General features: G+C 45.4%; 1 protein-coding gene across 1 annotated transcript in view; it reads left to right on the forward strand.

Annotated features, from left to right (window-relative positions):
* Positions 1-64: 64 nt before the first annotated feature.
* The window catches only part of WIPF1 (WAS/WASL interacting protein family member 1), a 117,550-nt gene continuing 101,824 nt past the window's right edge, over positions 65-15,790 (forward strand). The window contains exon 1 of the mRNA XM_040643727.1: positions 65-195. The gene's annotated coding sequence lies outside the window, so the exon portion shown is untranslated. The remainder of the gene's footprint in view (positions 196-15,790) is intronic.

The raw sequence follows: 15,790 nt of genomic DNA on the forward strand, positions 1-15,790 counted from the left end.
GGGGGGGGGGGGGGGGGGACGGGGAGCCGAGGGGGAGGGTTTACATCTCCGCGAAGTTCCCGGATGGTCGCAGCCTCCCGGCGCTGAGCGCTTTTCCTGCCCGGCCGGCTCAGCCCCACAGACCCGGGAGAAGTTTCCCAGAAAAAAATGCCCGGCGCGCCGCGGGGCCCTGGAGTCGCCCGGAGCCGCTGCGCGGTAAGAGACGGGGCGCCGCCGCCGCTTCGGGCGCGACCGGGGCCCGGGGGCTCAGGGCGGCGCCCGGGGAGACCCCCGCGGCCGCCGGGGAGGGGCAGGGCTCGAATGCGGGGTGGGGAGCGACGTGCGGCCGCGGGCGGGGGCGCCCGGGGACGTCGGGGCTGCGTCGGCGGCGGGCGGTGGGCGCGAACGCGCGGCCTCGGGAGGGGCGGAGTGGGGGGAAGGGGCCGCGGACCGCGGGGCTCCGGACGCGGGCGCCTCCCGCCTGGGCTCTGCGGACCCCGGGGCCGCGCGGGAGACTCGGGACCCGCTGCCGCCGTAGTTCCCCGGAGCAGGGGCTTCGCGGGTATGCTCTGGAGCCGCGTCTACACCCCCTAGCTCGGACGGATGGGGACTTTTGGGCATCCCCGGGGCAGTTCTTGCCCAGTAACCGACTCGCTTTCTTCGCTGGAGGAATCGAGCCCATCCCGCAGCTCGGCTTCCCAAACTAGGCTCCCGCCTGCAGATTGCTGCTCGCTCTGTGGTGTAGACGCGCGCGATAGATGTGCGCGTTGACCTTCGAGGCACTTCCAGTCCCCGTCAGCGCTTTTCCCCCCACCCCAGGGCCTTTCCCGAACTTTCCGGGCAGCCTCACTTCAGTCTCATTCCCCCTACCTTTTTCTACTAACACATTTTTTTTTTTTCCAAAAAAGAACTGTTGAAGAAAGTTGCAAGCTTAAAAGAAAGCAGCTGACCCAGTCGAGGCGACCCAAGTCTTCAACCGGTGCTTAGTTAGAGTTTCAACTCTTTGAGATTGACAAAGGGTGTGTCTGTCTGCTGGGTCTTCTGGTCCTGCGTTATCCCAGAGGAATATTCCCTCTTGGGCCACGGGCTCCTGGTCTTATCTCAGTTCTCCGGGAAGCCTCTCAAGTTGTTAGCAGTTACTGGGTGGACTTAGTCCCTTCTTCTGAAAATTACGTGTCACTGCTGTCCCCTGGATAATTACTGGACCCCACCCCTAATCTCTGGCCCTGTACAGCCCCAGACTCCAGGCGATTCAGCCGCGGAGCCCCTGGACACAGTCCCGCCCTGGGTAGGTTTTCTTTTGCCAGTTTCCCAAGGCAATTTCAAAACAATACTGTAGCTTCACTTGGAGTCATTGGCATATTTTTCCTCCTCAAAAATGCCTTTTCTTATAACGGATAAAAGAACTATAGGGACGTTTTTTGCTTTTTGCTTTAGTTTGTATAAATCACCTTTTGACTTTTTGAGATGAGAGAGCTCCATATGCCATGAGCATGTTGCATCTTAACCCCTCCTTACAGTGCTTACAACGCTGCCTTCCACTCTTGCTGTGTATCTTTTTTCCTGCCTGTCATCCCCGTAAGGTTGAGTTTCTTAGGAACCAACCCCCCGCCCATCTGTAGGAGCCCATTACCTGTTAATGAAAGCGTGCAGACTAGACTCTGCAGATGTTATTAAACATTTTAGCCCCGTCACCTTCTTCTTGGGACCTACCCAACCATGCCATCACTTTGACTCTCTAGGAACTCTTTGGGGTTTGTGGGGCACCTGGGTGGCTCATTCATGAAGTTCAGTGTCCAACTCTTGATATTGGCTCAGGTCTGGATCTCACCATCCTGAGGTCCTGAGTTCGAGCCCTGTGTGGGGCTCCACACTGGGCACAGAGCCTAATTAAAAAACAAAACAGCAGTTTTGGGTTTGTGTGATGTAGAGCAAACGGATTTGTAAGCAAGGTAAGATCAAATTGTGGGATATTTACAATGAGATTACTTCCAACTAGAGAGATTCATGCCTTCCTCTATTTGTTGGTTCACATTAATTAAGATAAGTCTCTAGTGGGCATTCAACCACTTTCTAAGTCTCTAGTGGGTGTTCAATCACTTTTCTTTTTTTTTTTTTTAAAGATTTATTTATTTATTTGTTTGAAGAGAGAGAGACAGCAAGAAAGGGAACACAAGCAGGGGCAGAGGGAGAGGGAGAAGCAGGCTTCCCGCTGAATAGGGAGCCCGATGCAGGGCTCGATCCCAGGCCCCTGGGATCATGACCTGAGCCGAAGGCAGACGCTTAACGACTGAGCCACCCAGGTGCCCCTCAACCACTTTCTTGTGCCGTTAGGCATATCATAGAACTTGAGACTCATTTATCTCATGCAAGAAATGGGGTCGACAACGTTTGCTTTTTGACCATCACATGGTGTGAGGATCAGGTGGGGTGATGGAGTTCAAAACAGCAAAAAGCAGCACAGCATAAGGCATCAGAGGGCCACCCAGATACCATGCAATGTGTAGCATCCAGATAAAAGAGCAATAAAGGGCTGAAGTGGGGAGGGGGAGGAGGTGGTGAGTGAAGAGAAGTTGGTCTGCCCTTATCAGATTGCCTGTCTCAGGTGCTCTGGCCAGGACTGAGCTTCCTTTTGTGGGAAGAGTTCATTCCTGAGTCTGTGTCACTGTGTCTGATATTTTAGGGTGTTCCTCACTATGGTTGTAATTTTAGGAAATAGATGGTTTCTGCAGTGCGCATCAGGAGAACAAAACTAAAGCACCTTTTATTTGCTGCTATAACCCGTTTGTTTTTAAGTATCTCATATTCAGGATTCTATCTCCCGGAGCCATGGTCTTCCTGAAACCTGCCCTGCAAAGAGGTCTACCAAATTCTGTTATGATTTCCATGCAGAGGTCTCTCTGCCCCTGCGTCCCAGCAGTCCGCAGTTAGGCCAAGTGTTGGAAAGTTGGTAGGCGTAGCCTTGAGAATAGCCAGGGCCCGCATCTGTGAAGCAGGTCTCAGTTGGACTCCAGCCAGATACTCATTTGACATGGAGGGTCCCGGCCAGGGGTCGCTGCTGTGCCCTGTGCTGTGGCAGAGTGGGAGGCGTTGCTCAGAAAGAGATGGGAGTTTGCCCCTGATCACTTACCTTTTGGTAGGGATGAGACAAGTTTCAAACAGTGGAATGTAAGGCAGAAAATGGTAAGAAAAGTAAAAAAGATACAGATCAAATGCAAGGAATTTAGAGGAGAGTAAAATTACTTCCAGCTGGAGGGAGTCAGTCCTTCACTCATTTGTCCATTTAACAAGTATTTATGAGGTATGCACTAGGGGCGAGGCATAGGAGTAATAGGCCCGTTCACGCTGCGTCCCACCTTCCCTGCTCCAGTGAGGAACAGTTCTGGTCCCAGCTGCCTGCCAGCGATGGATACTTCCTCCCTCGGCCTCATTATATCACCCAGCCCAACATTTGTCAATTGTTCCTCACCCTGTAGGGGTTACTGTCAGGTCAAAATAATTCTGGCTCTTGAGTACTTTGGAAAAGTTAAAAACTCTGGTCACACCGAAGCCCCCAGAATACCTTCAGTTAGTTGAGTAATGCTGTTCTGTTTAACACACTTTGACTCGTAGTGAAGTATGCTGGTCCTTAGCCATGGCTGTGACTAGAAGCTTATAAAGGCTTGGTTCTATAATTCTGTGTGAGGCCCAGAAATCTATTACCTGAGAACCATGCCCCCCCCCCCCCCCCAGGGATTACTGATGTGCTACCAGGTGCAGAGTCCCCTAAACGTGAAAACATGGGTCAGGAAGTTGGGCAGATCTTGCTTCCTGTCCCATTTCTGTCTTGTGCAAGTTCTTTGACCTCTGTTTCTTTGCCTTTAAAATGAGAGTAACTACCTCTTGCTGCAGGGTTGTGAGGGTCCGATGAAGTCATGGATGCTTAGCAGAATATCCAGGACGGTGCTGCTGCTTGGTGTTTGTGGGCCATTATTATTCCTCTTATCAAAGTTAGTATATACCAAACATTGTTGGTATTCGTCTTTTCAAATGGAAATTCAAGAAGAGCCTAAATTTAGGAACAGCCTTTTGTATAAATTAACATATGATAATCCCTTAGCGATCTGGGTCTGGAGTGTTTCGCCCCATCACCAGGTGTATTCTCTTAACAGCTGGAGAAGGAGGAATCTCAGAGAAGAACCTCAGTATTTGGAGGCGACCAGCCTGTGATCTACTCACACAATCAGGCCTACTCTGCTGAGGTTATCAGGGCAGAGAAAGGGTGGAAAAGCGAACACAAGACAAACTGTACCATGGCCCCTTGGCACCAAGAAGTGGCATGTTGTGACAGTCATGGTGGCCAGCCCCAGTGTGGGGCTGACCAGTGGATTGACTGCCTGCCCAGGCTCGGCTGCTTTGGTCACAGGTATAGCACCTAAGCCCATGGAGTGGGGGTGCCCCTGCTTTTGTGTTTTCCTTTGGCCCAGGATCAGGAAACTGATTCCTGGGAAGCGTGCTCAGCATTAGTCTTCAGATCAGTCATAAATACTTGCTGAGAAGTCAAAAATAGGCTTTGCCAATACTCAGTAAAAGAGGAACTTAGCTAATACAAGACAGGAGACACAATTACCTACAATTTTCATTAGTTTAGAAGCTTCAGTAAACATAGTTCATATTGTAAAAACATGTTGCTGTGCTGTTATAGAACATTTTAGCATTACTTGCTATGGATATATTTTTTTCTTTTCTAGTAAGCCATCTTTCCAGTATAACACAATTTCTTCTTTTTAATTTTCTTTTATCGCTTACTTATATTAAGGGAATCAAATTATTCAAAGCTTTCTATGATCTGGCCCAGACTTTAAAAAAATCTCTCCTTCCTTCCTTTCTTCCTTCCTGTCTTCTTTCCCTTCTCCCTCCCTCTTTCACTTGCTTTCTTTAATGTTACCACTTATTATGTGTCATTTAATTGAATCACAACCCTGTGAGGTAGGTTCTGCTTAGATATGTGGAACTGGGACTGAGAGAAGTTAGGTAACTTGCCCAAGGTCATACAGCTAGTGACAGAGCGTGTATTCAGACCTACACAATTCTGATTCCAAACTCTGCACTTTTGACCCTTAATTTCACCTTCATTGATTATATACTACTTTGCATGTTGTGGGCTCCAGCTTAACTATTCTTTTCCATTCCCAGCAGTATGCTTTTGCATTACCATCTCTTCTCCACACTGCCCCGTCTCTTCACCTGATGTTGAATCCTATAGATTTCTCAAGTTGGCCACAAATAGTTGTTACCAAGAAAAATAATAAACTTTGCTAACAGTCAATAAAAGGAGACAATCCTAAAATAATGAAGAGACCCAATCACCTACAAATTTCACTGGTTTAATAGCTTCGATAAACATGGTTCACATTGTGAAAACATTTTTCTTAACACAAGCCATGAGCTGATTCCTGCCTCTTCTAGTGAATTCCTGTAGCTGTTTGTTTGGGCCTCACCTGTGGCTTGGAATCCACTCCGTCCTGTATTGCAGTCACACATGTGTCTCTCTTCCCCCACTAGACTGTAAACTTTCAGGGCGTAACTCTTAAAAAAATCATTTTCTATTCTCTCAGAAATAGTAGGTTCTGGCATAGTAGGTTTTCAGTTAATGTTTGTTGAATGGTGGTTTATTTCTGCCACTCTGGTTGTAAGATTTGAGATGAGTAAATTTTTCATGGAGGAAAAGTAGACCTTGATGTTTTACTGAAGATTATCTGTTTTCTGAAGATGCTAAGAAACAAATTTCGTCTTAAGAGTAGTCCTTCACCATGATTGGTATGTATCCTATGACATTATTTTTTATTCATATACATAATTAGCTTTAAATGCTGTTATGTTTTTATGTCTTCTGAATTGAACAGTAATAATAATCCAGTAATAAAGGAATAGAATTTTAAATTCTCATGGGGAAGGTGGGAATTACTGTAAAACCTAAGAAGTGACATTTGCTGGTCTAATACCTGTATCTGGGTCACTTCCACATCAATGAGCGTTGGTATTCTCCCACCCACGGATTTTCTGTCTTTGTCTTTGGACTAAGAGGTGATACACAACCTGATAAAGAAGTTTAAGCAAAATCACAGGCTGCCAACCTCCCTGTAAACTACCACAAATTTCTTTTTATTTGGGGGATAAATAGTCCTCTCAGATAAGAGGTGTCTGCAAGAGAAAGGAAATGGTGAATAAAATGGAAAATTTAGAGCCATCTAGTTTCCTGGGCCAGTGGAGTCCATTACAACCTAAAAATTTATTTTTGTTTATTTTCTGTTTTCTTACATAGGCAATACATACTCCATTTAATATATATCTATATATGTTTACATTATTTAAGTATATATATTTTTTCTCTCATAAGCAATACTTGATTACTTTATATATGTGTAATATGTACACCTTACCTCATTATAACAGCGAAACACAGCTGTTTACATTTCTCCTATTCTCCTTCTTCTACCTCCCACCATCTACTTACATATTTAAGACTGTGTTATGTGGATATTGTTTGCATTTTGCTTGTTTTACCTTTTGGTATTTCTTGGACATACTAGTACTATATTCTTTTTTTTAATATTTTATTTTTACATAATCTCTACACCCAACGTGGGGCTTGAACTCATAGCCCTGAGATCAAGAATCACACAGTCTTCAGACTGAGTCAGCCAAGAGATCCAATACTACTATATTCTTAACAGCTGCACAGCATTCTGCTGTAGCAAGATATATATAACACGATTGGTACATTGTTGGTTGTCCACAGTCACCCATTAGGGTTTGTACTGCCAGTTCATTGACCATCAGCTCACCTGTTGGCTCTTGCTAATGATGCCCAAACAATTAATCCCTTGAGTCAAGTCAAACAACCAGTCATTCACTGACAGAATAAATATAGTCATTAAGTTGACATACACAGACCAAATGGGCAGTTGGTTGAATTTCTTGCTTTTCAACCACTTGTATCTCCCCAGCCCATTTCTGAAACCTTCCATGCATTTTTCTGTAGACATATGCAGGAGATTGTGTCTGTTGGCTGAAGAATTTAGGCCTGAGAAGGACCGAGAGAGAAATCTGGCCGCATCTTAGAGTGATGCAATGTTGAAATGTTGAACATGTTACCAAGTAATATTTTAGGAAACCCTCCCCTCCCCCAGCAGAGTAGATTTTGAAAGTAGAGAACCTTCAGACGTTAGAGAAGATCTTAAGAAAACATGTACCCTAGCTATTTTTTCTCTGAAAATGTAAACAGTGAGATCAGTGTCTTAACCACAGTAGTCTTGTGTTATGGGGGATGGATATTTAGATAATGGAGACAGTCAGATCGGCCTGAGATGGAAGAGGAAAAAAATGGGCTGTTCTTGAACAGCCCTGTCATAAACAGCACATGTATGTGCTGAGGGAGGGACTTTCAGGAAGGACCCTGGTGATGCATTTGAGAGACAAAGGGGTGGGGAGGGAGAATGAGAGAAGACCAAGTAAGCCCTTTGCTTTCCCAGATCCCAGAAGGCAGGTGGAGGGACACTAAGACAAGATTTCAGATGATACTGAAATTCTAATTCAGTTTTTGAGGGCTGAGAAAAAGGCAAAGTAGTGGAAGGCCTTTTAAAACCTTTTTAAAAAGTAGTATAGCAGTTTACTTTAAGCAGTTTCTATTCTTATGTATTAGAGCCAGAATTTACCATGTGTGGGTTTGGAAATAACCCAAAGCATCAGTTTAAAAATCAGGTTTTGTGAGTAAAATTTCACACTGTTTTTTTCCCGAGAGTTTTAGCTCTGTTTAAAAAAAAAAAAGCCTCACATTTTATTTGAGATAAATTCAGAAATTAGATTATTGTTAAAATTAAGGCAAGTCATGAGTGACATTTTTTAAAATGTTGGAGCTAGAACCTCATGAATTAAATAAACATCTCTCCCCCTTAATTCTTCTTTTTTGATGAGGAACTGGGAGAAGTAAAGGGAAAAAATTCTCAGTCGATTAAAGGTCTGTGTGATAGTTATTATGGTATTATTTTAACCATAAAATTCCTTTTCGTTTGGAGGTTCTGTGTGTATCATCTCTACTTTGCTGTGATGAAACCTTATGTCTCATAGAGCTAAGAAGAACCCACCAGACCAAATATTAGTCTTTGTAATTCAGTCTTTGCCTCTTTATTTTTGTTGAAAATATGACTCTATCACTTTTTAAAAATTAAATTGTAGTTTTCACCTTGTTCAGATTACAAAAGTATTATGTGGTTGCTATAAAGAAGACAAAAAAGGGAGAAGGGTGTAAAGAAAAAGTTAATAATTTTTCTCTTATCACTCTCAAATTCCAACTCTTGAAGGTAGTCAGTATTCTCAGCTCAGGCTGCACCCTTCCTCAGCTTTCTCTTTGCTTATATAACTATATACAAACACAAATGCCCATATTTTTTTCTATTAAAAAGAGAAACATACACATTAGGCCACAAGATTTTTTGAGATGCAGTTGAGATATAACACTGTGTTAATGTAAGGTATGCAGTGTGCTGTTCGATACAGTTATACGTTGTAATATGATTACCACCGTAGCTTTAACACCTCCAACACTGTTATGTTATTATCATTGCTCTTTTATAGCGAGAACATTTAAGATTTCAAGTATATAATTTCAGGTGTTATAATTCCACTATTGTTAGCTATAGTTACAATGCTATGCATTAGATTCCTAGAACTTACTCATCTAATTTTAGGTTTGTACCCTTTGACCAACATCTCCCCACTTCCCCCATCCCCAGTTCCTGGTAACCACCACTCTACTCTCTGTTTCTACAAGTTTGGCTTTTTTAGATTCCACATATAAGCAAGATTGTAATGGCATTTGTCTTTCTCGGTTTGATTTATTTCACTTAGCATAATGCCTTCAAGGTCCATCCGTGTTGTCACAAATGGTAGGATGTCCTTCTTTCTCTTGGCTGAATAATAAATACTCCATTGTGTATAAACACCACATCATTATCCATTCACCTACCAATGGACACTTAGCTTGTTTCCTTATCTGGACAATTGTGAATGAACATGGGAGTGCAGATATCTTTTCGAGATCCACAGATTTTTTTTTTAACAAAATAAGACATCATAGACATTCTCTCCAAATTAAAAACCTCATTTAAAAAAAACTAAAAGGTTAAAAAATAATAAACTCATTTATATCATGGCTGCTTAGTGTTGCGTAATTTAACCATTCAGGTTGTTTCAAGTTTTGTGCTACAGCAACGTTTTTCTCTGAACATCCACGTACATTAATTTCAACATGCTCACATACAGAAGCTTTTATTTTTGTCTGTCAGAGTCCCCAAAGTGGTGTTACTTTCCAAAAGTTGTAGTAATTCACGGTTTCACTAACAGTATTTGAAAATATCTGTTTCCCCATATCCTTGCCAGCATAATTTGTTTTAGAAGTATAAACTTTCTAATCCTTTTTCCTGTTTTGTTTCACATGATTTCATTAGGGAGTACTTGTCACTATCTTTACTTAAAAAAAAACACATTCATTTGAATTATTCATGTCTTGCCTTTTCCTTCATTTTCCAAAGTTCATACGAGTTGTCTTCTAGGGCTAGAAGAGAAAACCTTGCGCCTAAGCTCATTGAACTTAATCGTTCTGTATTGAAATGAAACAAAACACTTGATTTCTCTTTATAATAGAGACTTCTCAGTCCCAGTTTTCTCCTTCTGAAAGTATATTATTTAAGAAATTGTCTCAGGAAATACAAAAGTTTTAATAAAAACAGAAATTTATAAAACACAAAGATGTGAAATTTTAAAGGACCTCTAAGCTTGCAGAGCTAACTGGGTTTCCCTCTTGAGTCCAGAAGCCTGAAGACAAAGGTTCTTTGAGAGCGTTAGTTGTAAGTTCTACTGGGTTACATCGAGAGGAAAAAGTGAATCACAGCAGATAGGAATTTAAACCTGGAGCGTTGTTGAATGCCCTGCACAGTTGTTCCTGCTTGTTTTCCTGGGAGGTGGGACTAGATTCCACTTCTCCTGTTCTTATAGTTGCTGAGTTCATTATAAAATTATTTGTATATAACTCCAACAGTACATTGGTTAATCAGAAACATCTGTACAACTGGATTCGTTTATATGAACAGAATAACTAAATCAATCAGCAGAATTTCTTGTATTTGGCTGCGTCGGGCCAACATTGTGTAGCCCGGAATAATAACAGTGCTTTGTAGCTAACCTGACACAGATGGCAAAAAGACTGTCTGGGCAGCAGAAGTTGGAACTGAAAATGAAGGAGTCCTGTGAGTCCTTGATATCTGCCTTAATTTTTACTCTGTTTTTAATGTTAGTGTTTTAAAGGCTCAGATGCTTCAGAAAAGGGTGTCCTGTTTTTAAAAAAGGGCACATCAGCGTCATACCCTCGAAGGACGGAGTCTCCTGAATGAGGCTGAATTGTCCAGATCAGAGTCTCCCGAAAGATAAGTTCGTGTGTTCTGCCAAACTTCCAGAGCTGCAATAAGCCAAGGGCCCCGTGCTGGGAAAACGCCATGGACCAGAGAGGCAAACTGACATGTCTGACTAGCGGGAGCTAAATTGGGCAGAGGACATGAGTTCCCAAGAGAGACCAGGGCTGCAGTCCTAATCTGACACAGCCAGAGTAGCTTCTTGGGGTGCTGTGTCCTTGTGCAGAGCCCCAGAGGTCCACAAGAGTTGAGCGGGCTCACAGAACGCAGCCCTGTTCGTCTGGTTCTTGAAGTCAGTCTTACTCAGGAGGTCTGATAAGAATGGGGAAATCTCTAGACCCCAAGTCTCTGTGTGTGTGGCGCAGCCCTGAGGGACCCTGAACTCTCCACCCCTTAAAAATACAAGTCATTCTCAAGGTCAGAAATCCACTGGCCCCAACTAGCCACAATCCTAAGGTGGAACTGGGTTCCTAGTGCATGGTTGGCCTTCTGTAGGGCTAACCTGGGTGGGCAGCTGCATTAGGTTTTAGCCAGTGAGTGGTGAATAGTGAGAGAGAATAGTGCCCCGGGGAAATTGGCAGGTTTTTCTCTTGCTATATACCATAGCCTTAGCACTGGGATTTGCAAATGTTCCCATCTTCTTGGGGACCCCCTATGCTGGTACCTGAGGGCACACGGCCCCTCCGCTCTACCTTCCCTTTCACACTGCCCCTGCATTTAGATGCCCATCAGTTCTCAGAGATAGTGTGGACTCTTGAAAATTAAGTCACTTTCAGGTTAAGTCCTGATATCAATCAGCTTGTTTATTTAATGCCTTTTGCATTGAATCTTCTGCTAAAAGTGGAGTGGGAAAGTGGAGAGAGCAGAAGGGTAGGAACTCCACACATGTAATCCAGTTCGGGCTTTGCTGCAGGTAGTCATGTGACCTTGACAACAGTAAAACACTGTGTGAAAGGAGAGTGGAGAAGTCAGTAGGCATGGGGAGCTTGCGGCTAGGAGGACGTCTGCGATGCCTGTCTGATGGGGCACACGGCATCTCCCAGTCGGGCACTGACTAAACGGTGCAGTTGTTAACATCTGAATGTATCAATCAGAGAGCTGATGACTCTGAAATTTCACCTTGCCTGTTTTGGACTAAGTATTTGATAAATAAATGAGAGAAATATATGTCTGTCACATCTCTCATTTAGCTAAAATAGGATCCGTGCGTTTGTGTAGTGTATAAAATCAAATTCTATTTCAGCAAACTCATTGAGTTCTTTATCCTCGAATCTCATTGTATTCTTGCTGAAGAAAGAGCATTAGCTGTTCCCCTGAGGTTTTCTTTGTAGTGTTATTTGCGGGGATGGGATTTGAGCTAGATGCTGTCCAGGTATGCCTGGCAGATCTTGTTTATTTATATTCGCTGAAAATCACACGTTGCTAGATGCTACATACACCCATTATACTGACCCTTATTCTCTGTTGGTACACGCATGGTCATAACCCTGAAACCTCCTGTCCTCACCATCTCCCACACACGAGGCATGCATGTGCACACACACACACACGCACGAGCGCACACACACATGTGCGCATACATCATTTGCTTCCCCCTTCAGATGTGACCAGGAAGCACCAGTTCCACACTTCACTGGGAAAGTCTGTTGCTGGAGTTTTCTACATCAGCCTTCACGGCTCTCTAGAAGGCGGAGGCCGTTGCCTACTGAAGTGCTTTATGTGCGGTCTCAGACAAAACACCATGTGTGGGTCCTGTAAGTGCGTGCTCCAGCGGGTGTTCACTGTGCTGCTGGTGATTCCTGGGAATGGTTAAAAATACCCACATGGGGCTTCACCTCCAGAGTTCTGCCACGATCATTGGTTGGTGGCTGTGACCACTGCCGGCCGAGTCTCCGGTTTGTATTTCTTACTCGTGCTCTGAGGAACAACACGTTGCTCTTTTGGCTCAGAGGCAGACCATCTTGGATGTCTTCCAAGAAACTGTGTGCTGCTTTTGCTTCTTGAGATTGGTGCTAACATTACAGGACCTCCAGTTATGCACGGAGAGATGCTGGGCCAGCAGGCTAGTAAATGGTGTCCCTGTGGACTTTCTGCTTTACAGAGAGGTTACACAAACTTGTCTACCTGGGAAGCGGAACCTTAGGACTGGTGTCCAAGAGAGCCCAACCACCATTAGATAAGGTTGTGACAAGGAGAAAATGCTTTCGAGTTCCACCCCAGATGCCCAAGAGAGGATGAAGCCCTGATAGAAAGTTCCCCGGGGCTCCCCTTCAGCTCTGGCCCCAGCACCATGGAGGGGAGGGTAAAGGGAGGGGGTTTCTGGTGGTGGAGAGAGTGTGGAGGTCAGCAGAGACAGCAGGGGAAAAAAATCTGGTGGTTCTGAGCTGCAGGGAGAAGGCCCAGCAGGGGGATAGGGAGGCAGGCAGTGAAGGGAGTGAGATCCTTATCCTGCCCTGCACCCAGGAAGCCCCGTGCTCATGAGGTTGCTATGCAGGGTGCTGGAGGTGCAGGGAAGCTTGTTGAGATGGCCTAAGCTGTGGTCTGCCCTTAGAAAGAACTCATTAGGAGACAGAAATAAGAGGATACCTGCTCTTCTCATGCTTACCTGTAGAAGTCAGGAATGAATTATTCCTCCAGATTTCCGGTAGTCATTTTTGGACAAGTAATAATCCTAATAGCATCTAACATAGCTATTGCTTACTGCATACCAAGTAATGTCCTAAATGCTCTAAGTTAACTCCCTGAATCCATAGAATGCCCTATGAGGCAGGCACTATTACCTTCATTTTGCAAATGAGGAATTTGAGGTTAATAAACTTGTCCAAGGTCACACGATCAACGTGGCAGAGTCAAGATTCAGTCCAGGCTGTATGGTTTCTGAGCTCACTCTGAACCGTGATGCCCCCCTCCTCCCCGCCGGCTCTTCAGTGAGGGGCATAAAACTGGAAAGGACCTAAGTGGCCCCAGCTTTTTTAAGCAGATGACTAGTCACCAGTACAGTGTTCTGTGGAAATAACCCGGGCTTTCCGTTCCTCTGTTTGCCTCATGCATCTGGGGTAGGGTCACCAGCCCACTGGGAAAGGACAGCCTGGGACAGTGAAGACCAGCCTGCTCCTTGGTGGTGTTTTGGGTCCAGTATGAGCTTTGCTCTGAATCATCCACTTTCACGACAGACACACGGTCTAAGTGACCCTCTAAGATTTTAGTGTCTCTGACAAGGAAAAAGACCTTCCTGGAGGGTCACAAGTGCTTCCGGAGACTGGTGTCATTGACTAGTGTCACATGATGTTCTCAAGAGTAAATGAATAACACAAGTTATATTTAGCTGGTGGGTAAGGAGTGTAATATTCAACTATAAAACATAGAACCTCTTGTAGAATCCTAGAATGTCGGAGCTGGGAAGCAGAGTGAAGAGGAAGATTATTTTGCCCATCTTCCCATTTCACAGGTGAAGAAACAGAACCCCAGGGAGGTTAAGTGACTTTCCCAAGGCCAGTGCTACTTGGTAGCAGAGTTGACACAAGTTGACACATAGCAGAGTTGAACGCAGGCCTGCTGAGTTCCAGTCCAGCTCTTTTCCCTGCCCAAGGTTGCATAAAATAGCCCATAAGTGATTTTCTTATTAAACTGCAAGTGAAGCGTAGAATGGTCTGTGTCTTTACTGGGCAAGATGGAGGCCAGCATTGCCCTAAAGATGTGAGGAGCACAGCTGGAAACCTCCTTCAGGGACAGACCCAGCAAGTCGGCGTGAGGAAGAGGCAAGCAGTGTTCAGATGCAGTACTCCTGTGGAGTTGGTGGAGCCAAGCCTCTGCCTTCTAGACGGTCCTGGCCAGGAGAGCAGTGATCTGTCCCCAGCACCCTCACTCAAGTCATTGTTTTGAAGGTGAAGAAATTAAGCTGGCTCAAGGTATAGCAGAGTTCAGTGAGGGGTAGTGGTCACTTCTCTACCATAAAGAAAAACATATCTGAAAACCCTGCTCCTGAGGTAACTGCCAGGCAGCCAGCCCTCCCTCAAGCTGTAGTGCAAGAGGCCTGCAGGCTGCAGGGTTCTTGCTAGATTGCTGGGATGGAGAATTTTAAGCCCTTCCTGGTAGAGGCTCGGGCAGCCTGTGGAGGCCTCCCTGGCAACCTCTGCATCACCGGCAAGCTGGCAGGACTGCTGGTGTCCGGGCTCAGAACCACGGAGGCCCAACAGACGTTGTTGCTGACAAGGACAACTGCAGGTCAGTTTTGTACCTGCAGAACGGTGGCCTGGGAACCTCCGCAGGCAGGAACGGGAAGGAAGTCAGCTCTGCGTGGGGAAGAAACAGACATGTAAGACTGGGAGGGCATTCTGGGCTCTACTGCCTCAAAATGGGCCCAGAGGGGGCTGTAAAATAACTTGGTCTGGGCCTGACTTCAGCCCTGGTCTTGTGTGATCCCTCCACAGCAAGAGCATTTGAGGGGAATTAAAACGAAAAAAAAAGCTTGAGGAGCATTCACTACAGCCCCTGCAGAGACCTTGACCAGTGGTCCCCAAAAGCACCCTCTCGGTGGACAGCCAAGGGGTGAGGGGCGATTTATTCCTTCCCTCCCTTCAAGCGTTGCAGCTCTGTGAGCCCCCTTGGGGATTTCTCTGGCAATTTATCTGGCCATCTTTTCAAGCCCAGAAAAAGACAAAATTAAAAAAGCTATCCCGGGAACAGAAGGTAAAACAAAACCAAATTCATCCTTGAGCTAGATCTGATCTGGAAGGTTTTCAGGGAGGAACACCGCTCACCAGCGCCATAGAGCCTTTCCAGCCTCAGATCTATAGGTCATTGTTCTCGGTCAGAGGGCATCAGGATCTCTTTGTTTATCTGGTATGACCTGGCTAGAATTCAGCAAGAAACTGGGCAGAGATAGGATTCCAAGTTAGACATTTCTGACTCCCATGTCTGGGGTCGCCCTACCTTGCGCTTGATTAGAGTGACAGCTTTGGTGACATGGCCTGCTTTTATGCTGTGCCCGAGTCAGCCAGCAGGCTGTGATGCCAGACTCCTTGGGCTACTCCTCCGTGTGGCTGCTCCTTCCCCTCCTTAAGCCTAGATGTTGCAGAAGGTAGCTTCCAGCTCTCCCTCTGTGTGGTCAGGAGTAGCGAGAGGGCTGCTGGGGGCAGTGCTGGACCAGATGCAGAACAGGCCCCACTCTCTCCTGAGCTTACTGTCCCAGCTCCAGTGTAAACTGATACACTCTCATGAGACCAGGAATGGCCTGCTTGCTTGGAGGAACTAGGGGGCAGAGTGTACTGTAACTAGTCCCATTGCATAAGTCAGCCCAGGGAGTTCCTCCTTTTGTCCCCCGCAAGATATACCAGCAGGGCCCCAAGCAGAAGAACTGCACA

This window comes from Ursus maritimus, unplaced genomic scaffold, assembly GCF_017311325.1.
Source record: "Ursus maritimus isolate PB19 unplaced genomic scaffold, ASM1731132v1 scaffold_1, whole genome shotgun sequence".
Classification (NCBI taxonomy): Eukaryota; Metazoa; Chordata; class Mammalia; order Carnivora; family Ursidae; genus Ursus; species Ursus maritimus.